Genomic DNA, 15914 nt, shown 5'->3' on the forward strand with positions numbered 1-15914 from the left:
CTGAAAGAGCATCTTACCTAGGCTCAATCCCCCATCCTATCCCCATAACCCCACTTAGGGAAAATTCAGCACGGACAATCCACCTAACTTGCACATCTTTGGACTGTGGGAGGAAACCGGAGCACCCGGAGGAAACCCACGCAGACACGGGGAGGATGTGCAAACTCGACACAGACGGTCACCCAAGGTCAGAATCGAACCTGGGTCTCTGGCAACCCACAGCAACTTCTGGATTTCCATGTTATTCTGCACCTGTACAGACTCCAGGAGCTGAAGTCAATTGCAGTGGAATAATGATGATCATCATCATGACCACAGCAAAAACCTGGGCCAATATGTGGACTGCCACTCCAGCACAGTGCTGAGTGAAAGCCACACTGTCACCAGAAGTGTTCTGGCTTTCGGTTATGTGAGGAAGATGGCTCCATAGCAGTAATATGACTAGGCTAATAATCCAGAGGCCCAGGCTAATACCCTGAGGACAAGGGTTCAAATCCCACCATGGCAGCTGGTAGAATTTCAATTAATTTAATTAGTCATCTGGCATTGAATTGTAATCCCAACAATCGCAACCATGAAACTATCCTTGATTGTTGTAAAAACCAAACCTGGTTCACTCGGGCGGCACGTTCGCACAGTGGTTAGCACTGTTGCTTCACAGCGCCAGGGTCCCAGGTTTGATTCCCGGCTTGGGTCACTGTCTGTGCGGAGTCTGCACGTTCTCCCCGTGTCTGCGTGGGTTTCCTCCGGGTGCTCCGGTTTCCTCCCACAGGTCCCGAAAAATGTGCAGGTTGGGTGGATTGGCCAAGCTAAATTGTCCCTTAGTGTCTAAAAAGATTGGGTGGGGTTGCTGGGTTACGGAGACAGGGTGGCGGTATGGGCATAAGTAGGGTGCTTTTTCCAAGGGTTGGTGCAGACACGATGGGCCGACTGGCCTCTTTCTGCGCTGTAAATTCTATGACTATGATTCTATGAAACCTGCATTGAAATTTTTAATAAATGATACACCTTTTAAGATGAAACATGTATTCTCATTTAAGTACCATATACACGCTGCAATTAAAGATGTAGTCGAGTGATTTAAGTAAGTTCACTTTCAGTCAAATGTTTCACCTTATGCGGTTAGTATTTGAAGATTTCTGTCCATATTTCTCCTTTGTTTGTAGGTTTGAATGTAAAGCCAGTCCAGAAGGGTATCGATTTCTGAGAGAAAGACCACCTTTGAACATTGACCTGGAATCACCAATGTATCAAGGAGAATGGCATGTCGAAAATGTAATGCTGGAGGTGTACAGGACAGCAAATCAGTAAAGTGCATAATATCGGAATGAGAGAAGGCAGGGAGCATTAGGGAATAAGAGAATTCCAGGTGACAGGACGCTGTTTCAGATTGCTCCATCACTTTAGCTTGCTGGCGATTTCTAGTTAATTGAGCTGCCTGTTTGGTGCTGGGATATTACTTGAACTCTTGACATGTCCATGATAAACGGCATTTGGCTGCCGGTGAAATAAAATGGGATCCACTAATGACGTGACAGATTGGTGCCAGAGGGCACAGGTAAAACCATGTTTCTGGAATAAAACCTCTCCCACTTTTATCAAAAAGATTTCTATTCACTTATTTTACCATTGGCTAGTATTTTATTTTCGATACATTCCAAGGCCATCTAGTTTGTATATTTTACTCTTCAGTGTTTTCTGCGCCACCTCACTTCTCTCTGCACAAGACTGATAGGCTGAGAGTGTGCAAATAAAGGTGGTGACTGGGGTTGTAATCAGGACATGGACAGGGACTGTAATCAGGACATGGACAGGGACTGTAATCAGGACATGGACAGGGACTGTAATCAGGACATGGACAGGGACTGTAATCAGGACATGGACAGGGACTGTAATCAGGAGATGGACAGGGACTGTAATCAGGAGATGGACAGGGACTGTAATCAGGAGATGGACAGGGACTGTAATCAGGACATGGACAGGGACTGTAATCAGGAGATGGACAGGGACTGTAATCAGGACATGGACAGGGACTGTAATCAGAGCGGTGACAGAGTCTGTAATCAGGGCAATGACGTCTGTAATCAGGGTTGTGACAGGGTCTGTAATCAGGACTGTAATCAGATCAGTGACAAGTGCTGTAATCAGAAGGGTGACAGAGTCTGTAATCAGGGCAGTGACAGAGTCTGTAATCAGGTCAATGACATCTGTAATCAGGGTTGTGACAGGGTCTGTAATCAGGACAGGGACTGTAATCAGATCAGTGACAAGGGCTGTAATCAGAAGGGTGACAGAGTCTGTAATCAGGGCAGTGACAGAGTCTGTAATCAGGGCAATGACATCTGTAATCAGGGTTGTGACAGGGTCTGTAATCAGGACAGGGACTGTAATCAGATCAGTGACAAGGGCTGTAATCAGAAGGGTGACAGAGTCTGTAATCAGACCCATGGCATAATCAGGAACTTGACAGGGACTGTAATCAGGGTAGTGACATGGACTTGAATGATAACTTGACATAGACTGTAATCAAGGCTGTTATACGGACTGCACTGAGACCTTGACAGGGACTGTAATCAAGGCTGTTATACGGACTGCACTGAGACCTTGACAGGGACTGTAATCAAGGCTGTTATACGGACTGCACTGAGACCTTGACAGGGACTGTAATCAGGGCAGTAATAGGGAGTTGAATCAGACCCATGGCAGGGATGTGATCAGTGCAGAGGATTTGCAACCCTCTGCCAGTGATGGCAGGTGGCGATTCCTTCAGGCGGTCCCTGTTGGCGTTTTCTGTCGGTAATCCATGGCGATGATACGCTCTGTTGAACAACAGCTTCATCACAATGTTCACTTGGATGATCGGACCTCGCAAAAAACATCGCAAAACCTTCAGACTGCTGTGATGATATGATCTGCATACTCGTCTGCCATTGGGCCAGAACGTCGGCTTACCATTGGCCCTGGTCGGTCATGTGCCTCTCGACCGATTGGCCGAGAGGCTGAGTTAACCACGCCTCTATCAACGAGGTATAAATGCTCGGAAGCCTGACGATCGTCCCTTTCCACTGTAGACGATCGCCAGGCTGTGTTCTAGTTAATTAAAGCCTGACATTGGTAAATCACTCGCCTCGCGTGCAATCGATGGTGCATCAACTGCATCCTAATTTCTGTTGTTAAAACAAATAAACAGAGGAAGGCACAGCATTTGTCACCAATCAGCGCAGATTGGCGATTGCCTGAACATTGAATCTTCACTTGGATTTCTCAATGAAAGGAAACTTCAGTTGCTAAGCACTGAGCTGGTTACAGACTCGTTCAAGTGATTCTCTCTGAGGGCCGGTGCAGACTTGATGGGCTGAATGGCCTCCTCCTGCACTGTAGGGATTCTATGATTCTATAATTTGTCACAAAAATGTGAGCTAGTCTAAAAAAGCCTTTCTAATATGCTTTTGATAACACAGTTTTACAAAGAGGTTTCTTGTATTAACATTACCCAAAGATGTGCAGGTTAGGCGGGAGGGATAGGGCAGGGAGGGGGTCGAGGTAGGGTGGGGCTCTTTCAGAGGGTCGATGCAGACTCGATGGGCCGAATGGCCTCCTTCTGTACTGTAGAGATTCTATGGTTCTATTCTGTGGTTCTGTTATCAGGTTTAGGAGGAGGATGCCGAGCAACGAGTCTATTTGATCACCATCTTTGAAATGTTAGTTCCATGAGTAAGTGCTACATCAACAATTTTCAACAAAGTTGTAAACAGGAGGGTAAAGAAGGATCCTACATTTGTGTCAATGAGGTACATTGAAGGAGGGAACAGGAGAGCCAATTTGCACACAGACAACTCCCAACAGCAGCAGTGCAATAACAACAGAATAAACTGCTTTTTAAAAAATGTGTTCATTAAAGGATATATGGTGGCCAGGACACTAAGGAGGATTTTCCTGGTGTTCTTCAAATGAGGTTATTCTCAATTGTGCCAATCAAGAATAAACATGAGTTTGGCTGATTAAACCTCTGATGCTTGATAGGTGAGATCGTTTGTCTGAATTTCAAAAGGGTTTCAATGGGAGAGACACGTGGGGCTGGTTTAGCTCACTGGGCTAAATCGCTGGCTTTTAAAGCAGACCAAGCAGGCCAGCAGCATGGTTCGATTCCCGTACCAGCCTCCCCGGACAGGCGCCGGAATGTGGCGACTAGGGGCTTTTCACAGTAACTTCATTGAAGCCTACTCGTGACAATAAGCGATTTTCATTTTTCATTTCATTTCAATAATGTGAGCTGATTGACATTGATGCTGCGGGACTCTGCGCATTATCCATTTTCATTGCATCGTGTCCTGGAAGGCTATCTTTGGATTTTGTGTGGATGTGGCATTTGCCAGGAGCAGCTGGTATTCCATAATGTATGTTTCCAGCTTTAAGTGACTCGACTTGATGAGATAACGGTAACATCTTCGGGGAGCCTGGCTCCATTAAGAGAGAATCTGAGATGATGTTGTCTGTTGACCCCAAGCCAGTTCACCAAATTTGTCAGATGGAATTGTTATTTGACCCTCGTTGCGTCTGTTCGGATGGGTGTGGATGGAATGACATGCTTATAGAAATGTGCAAAAAAACATCAGAAGGGATTCTCAAGAAATTAAGTGCATCGCTGGTACCTGATTATATTATTGACAGCTCTCGCTTCTGCTGTCAAGAAATTTGTATGAAAGGTTTGTGCGTTGACAGTTCACTAAACAAAGAATGTGTTCCTGAGATGAAATTGGTGACATTATAATACCTGCTTCGCTATGCAAACCTAAAGCAAAAAAATGACATTAACAAATACTGGGCTAACTTTCAGATCTCGTGTTGCAAGGTAATTATGCTGTACAATGTGCAATTCTTTAAACCATCGCATTTGAGTTGGCTCGGGGGCATTTAAGATGAACGGTATTAATAAGATGCCAAAAATTAGAGGCTTTTACTTCATCTTTGTCACAAATAAGACTTTAGCAAACAAACTGGCGTTTTCATCTAAAATTGTCTAAGACCCACACAATTCTGGGTCATTACACAAACAGAAACTAAAAGAAACAGAGAGAGGACTGAAAGAAGCTTTGCATAGTACCGACAGGATGGTGCACATGGGAAATAGTTTGATTTTCCCCTCCCTCCACCCACTCACCAACTCTGTCCCCACAACCCCACCCCACCTGCACATCTTTGGACACTAAGGGGCAATTTAGCATTGCCAATCCACCTAATCTGCACCTCGGAAACCGGAGCACCCGGAGGAAACCCACACAGACATGGGGAGAACGTGCAAACGCCACACAGTCACCTGAGGTCGGAATTGAACCCAGGTCCCTGGCGCTGTGAGGCAGCAGTGCTAACCACTGTGCCACCGTGTTGCCCAGGGTTTATTGATGATAGAGGGGTACATACCATTTTTCATTGAATGCCAGAATTTTGTGGGTTGGTTTCCTCATTCAGTCCTTCGCCGGGTCCCAGCTCTGAGAGAGAGAGCCACATGGACTCAAAACGTTTACTCTATTCCTCTCTCCACAGACGTTGCCAGACTTGCCAGGTTTTTCCAGCATTTTCTCTTTCTGCCTCTGGTTGCACACGGCCAATGTGCATTCCAAATTGAGTTTGCTCCAGAGAAAATGTGCGTGAATGTGTGCCCTCTACTCTCCATCATTTATTTTGCTGAATATTGTTGTGGAAAATAACGTGTGACTATAATTGCATCTTTTATAAGCTCTGAGCATCTTTAGTCTTATTAAGCACTGGGCTGATCCTCAATCTGTTATTAAAGGAGCAAATCCCAACATCAGATATGGAATTGAGTTTTCGTTTTGTTGAGCATTTTAATTATTTATGGAAAACGAAATTATCGGTCTGTATAATGATATGAATACCTTTCCTTAGATAAACAGAATTTTTATTGTTATATTTTATATTCGCCTCCCGCTTTCAAAGGATGCACAGTAATGCGGGCTAACAATATTCCCAACCCTGGCTGCCAATCTTGAGTTTCAGGAAATTGTGGAATTTACTTCCAGTGACATCCGAGGGAAGGAATATCACAGTCCATGCCCCACGAACCCCTCCAGAACCAGGGGTCACAGTCTGTGGATATGGGGTAGTCCACTTAGGGCACAGATGAGGAGAAATTTCTTCACCCTGAGAGTGATTAGCCTGTGGAATTCGCTACCACGGGAAGTAGTTGAGGGCAAAATATTGTACGTTTTCAAGAAGCAGTTAGATATAGCACTTGGGTGCTTGCACAGCAACGTAGGAAGAGTGAGGCGGCCATGGAGATAGGGACGGTAGTGGACGGGGCAGGGAACCGGGTGGGAGATCCGGCAGGACTGAACAGGGTATTCAGGGACTTTTATAGTAAGCTGTATACCTCGGAACCCCCCCCCCCCCCCCCCCCCCCCCCCCGCCCCCCACGGGGCCGGAGGGGATGAGGCGCTTCTTAGATGGGCTGACCTTCCCAAAGGTGGGCAGGGGGATGGTAGAGGGGCTGGGGGCCCCGATTAGAGCTGAAGAAGTAATGGGGGGCCTGAAGGCCATGCAGTCGGGTAAAGCCCCGGGGCCGGATGGGTATCCAGTGGAGTTCTACAAAAGGTTTGCGGGTATACTGGGGCCGGTGCTGGTTAGGGTGTTTAACGAGGCGAGGGACAATGGGGTGTTACCCCCGACAATGTCGCAAGCCACCATCTTGCTGATATTAAAACGGGATAAGGATCTGGAGGTCTGTGGGTCCTATAGGCCAATCTCCCTGATTAACATAGACACTAAACTGCTGGCCAAGATCCTGGCGTCCAGAATCGAAGACTGCGCACCAGACGTGATTGTGGAGGACCAAACAGGGTTTGTTAAGGGCGGGCAACTAGTAGCCAATCTAAGAAGGCTACTCAATGTGATTATGATGCCCCCGGAGGGCAGAGAGGTGGAGGTAGTGGTGGCAATGGATGCCGAAAAGGATTTTGACCGGGTGGAGTGGGACTATTTATGGGAGGTGTTGGGACGGTTTGGGTTTGGAGAAGGCTTTGTGGACTGGGTTAAACTGCTATGTCATGCCCCGGAGGCTAGTGTAAGGACGAACAGGACGACATCTGAGTATTTTAGACTACATATTGGGGACCAGACCGATTCTCCCACTCCGCATGCTTCCTCCATTGGCCCCAAATCCGCAAAGCCGCCACCACTATAGGGCTGGTGGAGTACCTGGCCGGCGGGTGCGGTAGGGGAGCCGTGACCAGGGCTGCCAAGCTGGTGCCCCTGCACGAAGCAGCCTCCACCCACTCCCAAACCGACCCTGTACCCACCATCCATTTCCTTATCATGGCTATGTTAGCCGCCCAGTAGTAGTTGCTGAGGTTCGGCAACGCCAGCCCCCCCTCGCTACGGTTCCGTTCCAGCATCCCCCTCTTTACCCGCGGGGACTTCCCCGCCCAAACAAATCCCAGGATGATTTTATTGATTCTTTTAAAGAAGGATCGTCATCTTCACCGTCTGTATTCTCCCCGCTAGTGACAGCGGAAGTGCATCCCCCCTCCGAAACTCGCTCCTCATTTGCTCCACCAGCCTGGACAAGTTCAACTTATGCATTTTACCCCAGTCGCGCATCACTTGTATCCCTAGATACCTAAAGCTTTCCCCAACCAGCGTAAATGGTAGCTCCCTCAGCCTATTCTCCTGACCCCTCGCCTGCACCACAAACATCTCGCTTTTTGCCATTTTCAACTTGTAGCCCGAAAACCGGCCAAACTCCCCTAGGATTTCCATAATCCCGTCCATCCCTGCCGCTGGATCTGACACACACAAAAGCAGGTCGTCCGCATAGAGCGAGACCTTGTTTTCTATCCCCCGCCCCGACCATTCCCTTCCATCCCCTTGCCACTCTCAGAGCAATTGCCAGCGGTTCGATGGCCAACGCAAACAGCAGCGGAGAGAGGGGGCATAGAACCGCTGGAGGAGAAGTTCGGGCTGGTGAGGGGGAATGACGTTTGGTACTTGCAGGTGCGGGATTTCGTACGTAGACAGGTCCCGTCCTTTCCACGCCTTCCACCAAGGGGGATCCAGGACAGGATAGTTTCCAGGGGGGAGGTAGGAGAGGGGAGAGTATCAGATATTTATAAGGAGCTTATGGGAGCGGAGGACACAGGGACCGAGGAACTGAAACTCAAGTGGGAGGAGGAGCTTGGTGGGGAGTTGGAGGCGTATGGGCAGACGCTCTGAGGAGGGTAAATGCAACCGCAACATGTGCCAGGCTCGGCCTGATTCAGTTCAAGGTGGTTCACCGGGCCCACACGACGGTGGCCCGGATGAGCAAATTCTTTGGGCTGGAGGACAAGTGTGCTAGATGTGGGGGAGGACCAGCGAACCATGTCCACATGTTCTGGGCGTGTCCAAAACTCAGGTGATACTGGCAGGGATTTGCAGACGTCTTGTACTGAAAACAAGGGTGGCGACGAGTCTAGAGGTGGCGATTTTTGGGGTGTCGGAAGACCCGGGAGTTCAGGAGGGGATAGAGGCCGACGTTGTGGCCTTTGCTTCCCTGATAGCCCGGCGATGAATACTGTTGGCCTGGAGGGACTCAAAACCCCAAGGACCGAAGTATGGCTGTCGGACATGGCAAGCTTTCTCGGCTTGGAAAAAATCAAGTTCGCCTTACGAGGATCACTATCGGGATTTGCCCTGAGGTGGCAACCATTCATCGACTTCTTCGCGGGGAACTGATCATCAGCGGCGGGTGGGGTGGTGGGGGGTAGAATAGTGTAGAATTTTTTTTTTTTTTTTTTCTTTTTTTTTAAATAAATTTAGTGTACCCAATCATTTTTCCAATTAAGGGGCAATTTAGAGTGGCCAATCCACCTAGCTTGCACCTTTTTGGGTTGTGGGGGCGAAACCCACGCAAACACGGGGAGAATGTGCAAACTCCACACGGACAGTGACCCAGAGCCGGGATCGAACCTGGGACCTCGGCGCCGTGAGGCAGCAGTGCTACTCACTGCGCCACCGTGCTGCCCAGAAGAATAGTGTAGAATAGGGAGGAAGAATAGGCGGGTCTATCTGCGAGAGTGATACTGTTATTTGCACTATGTATTTTGTAATTGGTATCTGCACACTAATGTATATTGTTACTGTTTACAATGCCAAAAATACCTCAATAAAATTGTCTGTTAAAAAAAAAAGATATAGCACTTGGGGCAAAGAGGATCAAAGGATATGGGGGAAAGCGGGATTAGGCTTTGAATTGGATGATCAGCCATGAGCAGGCTCAAAGGGCCGAATGGCCTCCTCCTGCTCCTATTTTCTATGTTTCTATGATTTTCCAATGTGCATGGTAGTGGGCAAAGCTGTGTAGCAGCATTGTGTTCCCAGGAAACAAATGCCAGTATCTACAAGGGTAGAGCATGCAGTTAAAATTGGAGACTTATCTTCTGACCCTTACAACATGGAAATGATCCATTCTTACTAATGTTACTACATTACCATTGTTACTATAACATGTTACTAATGAAACCTTAGTGCCCATATCATCATGTAGATTCCTGAAGCATTACAGACACCTATGTCTGTGTGGAGTTTGCACATTCTCCCCGTGTGTGCGTGGGTTTCCTCCGGGTGCTCCGGTTTCCTCCCACAGCCCAAAGATGTGCATTGGCCATGCTAGCCTGCCCCTTGGTGTCCAAATGTTAGGTGGGGTTACAGGAATGGGGCGGGGTGCTCTTTCGGAGGGTCGGTGCAGATTCAATGGACCAAATGGCCTCCTTCATGCAATGCAGGGATTCTATGAATCTCTCGGGGATGCTTTTTTCTTATTCGCTCTTGGGATGTGGGTTCACTGCCTAGGCCAGCGTTTGTTGCTCATCCTGAGTGGCTTGCTTGGCCATTTCTGTGGGGGGCAGTTAAGAATTAACTACTGGAGTCCAGTAGGCCAGACCAGGTAAGGACGGCAGATTTCCTTCCCTGAAGGACTTTAGCGAACCAGATGGGTTTTTATGACAATCGTCATTGGTTTCATGGCCATCGTTCGACTTAATTCCAGATTATTTTATTGAATTCAAATTTCACGTTCTGATATGATGGGATTGGAACCCGCGACCCCAGAGCAGCACTCTGGATCTCTGGATTAGTAATCTAGTGACAACACCACTACACCACCGCCTCCTCGCTGATCCCTAAATACATGTCTGTTTGATCTCTCAATTGGAAAATGTCTCTTTGTTTCTTTGACCAAATAAATAAATACCAGGCAATCAACAGCTGTAAAAGCATAGTTATTGCCAGCTAAACACATGGAATAAAACAAATGAGAACTAAGGGACCCGGGGGGGGGGGGGGGGGGGGGGGGGGGGGGGTCCAGGGTAAGTATAATTGTGTTGGTCTATACAGAATGCTCTCCACCTGTCCTCTCTATTACATGACCAATTATGGACGTAAGCAGGGCCCACATAAAGTGGCTTTAGCACAATCCCATTTTAGGCAGCTGGGGGAACTTCGCTTTTGACATTTGCTTATCATTGCAGCTGTGACCTACATCCCACCTGAACATTGGCAGAAGTCATCCATTTATCAGTGCTCTCAATGTGGCCACCTGTTACTCTCAGCGCTCCTCCCTACGTCCACCTCCATGCCATTGGCTATTTCAATGTTCCAGCATTATTTAGACATTCCTTTGTTTATCCTTTTGCTGAATTTGGAATTTTGCAACATACACGAGACACTTTGATCCAACACCTCGACCCGGTTAGTCACATCGAGAGACAAGCCAGCCAAGATGATTCTGGGTTCCAGATAATTAAAGTAGCAAGAAACGATCAAACAGAATTTGCATTTTTTGGAAAAGAACGGACTTTAGTGAGTGTTCTTAAATTGAGAAGGGGATTGGCCCAACTGATGGAAACAAATTGTTTACCATGATCAGGGGTCAAATATGAGAGTGGACGTTTTTTTAAAAATTAGGAAATTACAATTAAATGAAGCAGGTGGATAGGTTTTAAACTTACGATTTAAGTTGCTAGGAAAGTCCATTGGAGGAGCCAATACAAGAAGGCTCAGGAAGCAATTGGTACATTTCTGTGGAAATAAAGGTTTGAGGAACTAAGGCAGCAGATGTATATCTACATTACAACAGTGGCTACACTTCAAAAGTACTTTGCTGACTGTAAAAGACGTTTGGACATCCTTAAGTCAAGAGAAGTGTATAAATGCGAATCCTTTTTTGGGGTTAATGTTTCAAAAAATGGAAGGGTTAGTGAAGTTTCCTGGATCCTAAAAATATATTTTTCTCACTCAGAAATTTTATTTGTAGTTCCTGGTTGACTATCAGATAGGAGCAACGTTGCTCTTTAAAAAATAAATCAACAACTTTTGTTTATATTGTACCTTTTGTAGCCTTAAAATGTCTCAAAGTGTTTTACAGCCAGTGAAGTCGCTTTGAAATGCAGTGACTGGCTGATTGGTTAGAAACTCTCAAGTTGGACTCTCTCCTGGTAAATTGAAGAGATCAAGATTGCTGATTGCAGGTCTGCCCCCTCGTAAGTGGAAATTAATGAAATGTCATTATTCAACAATATTCTCTGAACGATGACCATTTCTCGCATTGGAGTGCCTGCGGCCGAGAGACCGTTATATTTGAGACACTGGGGAATATTGATTCTAACCCTAATTGCAGCTTCTTCCACTTGTGGCAATCACGTACCATCAGCGGGCATTGCACATCTGATCAGGAGCAGCCCAGTACTCAAAGGACTCGTTTATGGGTCTAATTTCAATGATGAAAATGGCAGCCCTTCATTTGAAATGAAAATTGCTTATTGTCACAAGTAGGCTTCAAATGAAGTTACTGTGAAAAGCCCCTTATCGCCACATTCCGGCACCTGTTCGGGGAGGCTGTTATGGGAATCGAACCGTGCTGCTGGCCTACTTGGTCTGCTTTCAAAGCCAGCGATTTAGCTGTGTGCTAAACAGCCCCTTTTGTAGCAGAGAAGAGTTTTACCCAGTTGAAATGACTTGAAGCAGTCGGGAAATTGCAACGTCCATTGGCAGGTTTGTATTGTCAGTGTGTAATTGACAATATTTCACCTACATTTCACCATTTTCCCAACTTAATGTAATTAGATGGAAGGCAATCATAACTTGAATAAAGAGTCAGACGAGAAACATAAAGAAGACGGTTATTTTTAACACCTATTATTTATAAAGGGGCCACATTGAACCTCACCGAGTCTTTCTCTCTCCCTGTCGGTCGGTTTCTATGTTGCCGACCTTAAGTACACATGGTAATCGCCCCGTACTAAGCGAGGGAAATAGTACTCCTGGAGCTGCACGGGGAAAATAATCCCTCAGTTCTAAGGAGATTATTACAGTAACATTAATAATTTTTTTGAAAGGCATGCTTATTTTTGGGATTTCATGTTGTTGTATCAGACCCAAGCATCCCACACCTTTCCCACAAACCTTTTTTTCCCCTTCCATACAATATTCATACCCCTTTTCAGTTTGAGGTGGGTGTCTGTCTCGACACCTGTAAGAAGGATTGATCCACCTTGCAGTCCAGTTTAACTTCAGCCAGGATTAATGGCAGCATGTCTTGACATCATTGCCCCTGGACAGAATGGAGACAATTGGATAATTCCCCCGTCAATCACACCTGAAGATAGCATTGCTGTAACTGGCTTTGATTTTACGCTCCGAATTTGTATGAGGTTGCTCTCCTCCACTGACTGCATTTTGCTGGTGAAATGCGCTTGCTTTTATCAGACTATGTGCAGTTTTAGTTTTGATCTGTTTCCTCCAATTAATTGAGACTTTGTTTTCAGAGATTCTGCTTGCTGTAGTGTGATGTTTAAGAAGAGTCTGTCCACTGAAGAGATAAGCTTTGTTTGTTGTAGAATGGAAGGTTTACTGTAGGTCCTGCCCCTCCCAACTCATTTGCTGATATAGGGCGTGAGCTAATGGACATGTAACGACAGGCGTGGATCTGAGCGAGCCGGTTAGATCACCTGAGAGGCCGAAATCGGGAATCACGCCAGGAACTGATCGGATCTAACCGGCTCGCTCCCCTTGGCGAGATCCGTGAAGTCACAGGTACCCAATTTGCTCAGGCAGCTGACTAAACAAACTCTGACCTGGACTAGGCCCATCAAGATGCCCAGCATCACTGAGATGCCCAGGTCCAGGGAGTAATAGATGGCACGCATGTCGCTTTGTACACACTGGCAGTCCTGGAACGCCTTTCATTAACAAGAAGGGGTTCCACTCCCTGAACATTCAACTCGTGTGCCTCCACCACTTCAAGATCAGACACATGTGTGCACACTTCCCAGGGAGTGTGCGCGACAGCTACATCCTGGGCTCAGAGATCCCCGGCATCTTCGATGGATACCCCAGGATGACTGCTTGGCTCTTGGGGGTAAGTGGTACCATCGACATGCTGGAGGTTGAGGAGGAGGAACATGCGGCCTCGCCAAAGGAGGAGGACATGGAGGAGCTGGACCAGGAGGGGCTGGAGGACAAGCCCCGGGAGGACCCATGGGAGTAGCCGGAGGACAGAGGACAGGCAGCGGTGGCGAGCGTCCGGCATACCCGGAGGGTATTTACAAGGCGGGGGGGTGATGATAACCCGCTGTGAGCGGAGCTCTGATGCTCCTCAATCTATGCCATAGTCTGACTCCTGTCTGTCTGCTGACTGCACGTTCACACCCATCACCTGCACGTGGTATGCCGGGGGGGGGGGGGGGGGGGGGGGGGGGGAAGATCCAATACCACCGTATCTGGGAAATAGTACAATAGTGACCTTAACTGTCTCTAGCTATTCCCCCCCCCCCCCCTCTCCCAGTGCTCTCTGTGATCCTCTATCTATTTAGCCCTCTAAACTCTGCCACTATGTCTATGTGTGTCCCCAGGACGCACATCAGAGGTGGGGCAGCTGTTGCTGGGACCTTTGATGCCTCTGGCGGGCATCCTCTGGAGGTCCTGGGGCCGGGAAGACCATAACCAACTTGCCGTTGACACATGCCTCGCTGTGCTACCCTGATCTGCCCACTGACCCCAAGATGCACCGTTGTCAGGAGGGCGGGGGGGGGGGGGGAGGGGGGGAACTCGGGCGAGCTAGTGACCATCGTCATCTCCATCAAGGAACCTCTGGGTCGGCCACGAGCGCTCTCACCTCCCGGTGGATACCAGTAGGACCCTGGGGGCCACCTTGGGATGGAGGGGTGACACCCGACTATCTGCATCAGCTCCAGGATAGCCTGGTCCAGAGGCTCGATATTTGACTGGCTCCCTGCTGCGGCTGGTGTCCAGCAGATCTCCAACTGCTGTCCCCATGGACGACACTGCCTCAGCCTGATATGCATCAGGAACTGTGTGGTGCTGACCAGATAGAGCCCCGGAAGCCTGTCCACTACTCTTGTCCACCGAGGTGTGTGTCTCTGCGCTGGTGGAAGATGGAGGTGACGGCTGTGTCACCTGGATGGTGGCATCCTCAGAGCTTTCCTCCGAGGTGTTCTCTTGGAAGCCAGGTGACATTGGGGGGGGGGGGTACAAGGGGGGGGGGAAGAAGGGGGGGAGGGAGAAGGGGGGGGGCGCAAGGGGGGGGAGGCACCCCCGATGAGTTGGCACCATCAGATGCATATACACACCACACAAGCACATCACACAAACACACGTATATACAAATGCAAACAAAAGTACACATGTTTACACAACACACACCCATATACACACATACACACACAGATATATGTACACACAAACATAAAGAGATTATCCAAACACAGATCAGGAAAAGAACAAGACAAATTAAACAGGTGGGTTAACATGGTTTCAAGCTTCTCTTAATGATGTTACCTCATCAAAGACATGCCGGCACTATAACCCTTAGAGACAGATGGCAGCTGTGGTGTGGGGAGATGAAAAGGCTGTGGGCATCATTCACGCTGCTTAAGAGCATTAGTGGCAGGATCTGAAATAAGCATTGTCCCTGGTGCAGAGGAGGTGGGGAGTGTGGACTGGAGGAGGAGTGTAAGCTCCAGCCTTTGAACTGAATCATCTGAACTGAGACCAGGTGACTCATCCCGGTTATAAATATTATACATGAATTTCTGTACAGGCGTTTAACTGGGCTGTTGCCATCCTTCCTCAGTTCCAAATCCATTCATTTCCCGGTGAAGCACTTGAAAATGTTTTTCAATGTGAAAGGACATGTTGTTGATAGCCTGAATTGAGAGGAAGGATCACTGATTGGTTTATTCCAACTCTAAGGTGACAACACAATGCAACCCAAGATCTGGCAGCTATGATAGGGTACCTGCTTACATTGTCCATTTGGTTGGATTACATGATGTAAACTAAACCTTTTGTTCAGTTTGTTCTCCTGCGGTGGTCAACAAGGGCAACCCAGGTTGCTTTGGGGCAGCAGGGTAGCATGGTGGTTAGCATAAATGCTTCACAGCTCCAGGGTCCCAGGTTCGATTCCCGGCTGGGTCACTGTCTGTGTGGAGTCTGCACGTCCTCCCCCTGTGTGCGTGGGTTTCCTCCGGGTGCTCCGGTTTCCTCCCACAGTCCAAAGATGTGCGGGTTAGGTGGATTGGCCATGCTAAATTGCCCGTAGTGTCCTAATAAAAGTAAGGTTAAGGGGGGGGTTGTTGGGTTACGGGTGTGGGTTTGAGTAGGGTGATCATGGCTCGGCACAACATTGAGGGCCGAAGGGCCTGTTCTGTGCTGTACTGTTCTATGTTCTAGATAGCTCAGGGGTTTGCTCGACCACTTCAGATGCAGCAATGCAGCAGCTAGACTTTCTTAATAATAATAATAATAATCTTTATTAGTGTCACAAGTAGGCTTACATAAACACTGCAATGAAAGCCTCTAGTCACCACACTCTAGTCCCTGTTCAGGTACACTGAGGGAGA

General features: G+C 47.9%; 1 long non-coding RNA gene across 1 annotated transcript in view; it reads right to left on the minus strand.

Moving 5' to 3' along the window:
* The window catches only part of LOC119956221, a 30914-nt gene extending 15971 nt beyond the window's left edge, over window positions 1-14943 (minus strand). Inside the window, exon 1 of the long non-coding RNA XR_005458608.1 lies at window positions 14851-14943. This is a non-coding gene — a long non-coding RNA (uncharacterized LOC119956221). The remainder of the gene's footprint in view (window positions 1-14850) is intronic.
* Between the last annotated feature and the right edge of the window lie 971 nt (window positions 14944-15914).

This window comes from Scyliorhinus canicula, chromosome 22, assembly GCF_902713615.1.
Source record: "Scyliorhinus canicula chromosome 22, sScyCan1.1, whole genome shotgun sequence".
In the NCBI taxonomy this organism is placed as follows: Eukaryota; Metazoa; Chordata; class Chondrichthyes; order Carcharhiniformes; family Scyliorhinidae; genus Scyliorhinus; species Scyliorhinus canicula.